Source organism: Meleagris gallopavo, chromosome Z, assembly GCF_000146605.3.
Source record: "Meleagris gallopavo isolate NT-WF06-2002-E0010 breed Aviagen turkey brand Nicholas breeding stock chromosome Z, Turkey_5.1, whole genome shotgun sequence".
Classification (NCBI taxonomy): domain Eukaryota; kingdom Metazoa; phylum Chordata; class Aves; order Galliformes; family Phasianidae; genus Meleagris; species Meleagris gallopavo.
In genome coordinates this window covers 47,981,047-47,983,594 of record NC_015041.2, presented here as the reverse complement: position 1 = coordinate 47,983,594, position 2,548 = coordinate 47,981,047, and positions in this window count along the sequence as shown.

Genomic DNA, 2,548 nt, shown 5'->3' with positions numbered 1-2,548 from the left:
GTTGTTAAGCACTGGAATAGACTCCCCAGGGAGGTGGTTGATTCATCATCCCTGGGTGTGTTTAAAAACTGTTTGGATGTGGTGCTCAGGGACATGATTTAGCGAAGGGTTGTTAGTTAGGGTAGTATGGTTAGGTTGTGGTTGGACTCGATGATTTTTAAGGTCTTCCAACCTGAGTGATTCTTTGATTGTATGAATTCTGTACCCGTGCTAACATTGTATGTTCTTTCTGCTGAGTGTGAAAGTAATGGCAGAATCACAGAATTGTAGTGGTTGGAAGAGACCTCTGAGTACCATCCAGCATAAACCTCCTGCTAAAACATGTTCCCTACACTGGGTTACACAGGAAGGTGTCCAGGTAGGTTTTGAGCATCTCAAGAAAAGGAAAGTTCATAGTCTCTCTGTGCAGTTTGTTCCAGTGCTCTGTGATCTGTAGCTAGGCTGTTACAGGCTTCCAGCTAGACTCTGCACCACTGATCACAACCTTCTGAGCTCTACCAGTCAGTTCTCTTGACCACCTCACTGTCCACCCCTTCCTGGCCTCACGTCCTGACCTTACTTGTGAGGATGTTATGGGAGACAGTGTCAAAAGCCTTGTTGAAGTCAAGGTATATGACATTCCCCCCTCACCTACCCAGATGGTCATAGAAGTCTACCAGGTTGGTCAAACATGATTTGCCCTTCTTGACTACTGCTGACAACCTTCTTCTCCACTTGCTTGGAGATGACATCCAGCATAAGTTGTTACATCTGCTTCCCAGAAACAGAGGTGAGGTTGGCTGGACTGTAATTTCCTGAGTTCTCCTTGCCCTTTTTGAAAAGTGGAGTGATATTGGCTTTTCTCCAGTCTACAGATACCTCTCTCATTCTCTGGAAGCTTTCATAGATGATAGAGAGTAGTTTGGTAATCAATTCTGCCAGGTCCTTCAACGCTCATGGGTGCGATGGTAAACTTTAGTCTGCAGAATTTTGCTCTGTGATTGAAAGTACTTTTGAGAGTGTGATTTCTGGGTTTAACCTCGTTTTTGTGTTTGAGTAAGGTCCTTGGAGTTGTAGTGAAAAAAAGCTGCAGTATGGGACAAAACATTAAATACAGCAATTGAGCTACAAATGGAATGCAATTAGAGAAATAAGTGGAGTACTTAAGACAAAAGGCTTTTCTGAGAATTTTCTCATTCTGTCCTCATTGTAGTGATTTTAATTACAAGAAGAAAGATAAAGGGCTTTTATATTGTTTCACCTTAAATAGTGAATATGATAATGTGCTTAAATCACGTCAAATGTTTATAAATCTCTAATTATATAGTGAGTTAAAAGATGTTCTCAAGACAAATGAAACAAAGCTTTAGAAAATAAAGCTTTATTGGCAGATATAGTGGTCTTGTACTTAAAGCCCAGCTTGAAATGAAGTGGCAGTTTATCTGAGAGCAAGAATTTTGTCGTTATTATCTTAACTGAAATATCTTTGTGTGAGTGCAGATAGCCTACAAGACTCCAGACACTCATTTTATACATCTTGGGACAGGCGTACGCTGTAGTCTGTACTTTCTATGACTCTTGTTTAAACAAGATGCTTTCAGGGTGGGACTTGATGGTCCTTAGTATTCTTTTACCATATACATTTAATGAAATAGTAGTCTCTCTGATTGGAATGGTCATTGCAATTATGAAATATTCCCCAAACCATTCCTACTGAAAGAAGCAGAACTTTCCACCTGTAAGTGAGCTAGTTATGCTAGGATATGGGCTTCTTAAACCTATAATACAGGGCCTAACAGAAGAAGCATTGTTTGTCCAGCATTGCTGACTCCTGAAACACAGTGGCTCCTGCAAAACTTCCTGAACAGCATGCCAAATTAGATGGTAGACATGTTAGCATATTTCAAATGTTAGCTGATATGTCAGCATAGTAATTCAAACTCACCTTGATTAGATGGCTGATATGATAAATGACCAGGAATGTCCTTCAAATTTCTCTGGAGGTATCTTTATCATACATGTGACATAAAGTGGAGACAGATCCAGATAGAAGGATAGCTTTCTGTAAGATGCTTTTTCGTCTGTACGTAGCCACTGCATCTTTAATTCATGTTTACTTAAGACAGAATCAGTGCTCTGATGTCCCGTCTTTTTCCCTTTTACTTAAAACAAGTGTTTTCTACGAACGTGACACTTGCTGGAAGATGGATCAGGCAATTGAAGAGTGTCCCTTCTTCTATGGCCTGAGCTTAGATAACCTCTACATTTAAAAATGCAAGAAATAATATGGCCTTCAATTTTTTTTAGTTCTTTTTTATAATGATGATTTGTACAGTAAAGAAAAATGTGTATATACCAGATTGATGTGAAAAATAGTGCTCTTGCTAAAAACCTTTTTTAGTTTTAATTCCGTGAACCAGTTAATCCCATTTTTTCACTTAACTCTTTTCATGTTGGCTAGTATCCAGAAATTACCTACAATTTTGCTTCTGAGTTTATAGAATCATGGAATAGTTGTTTGGGTTGGAGAGGACCATAAAGCTCACCCAGTTCCAACTCCCTAGATCGG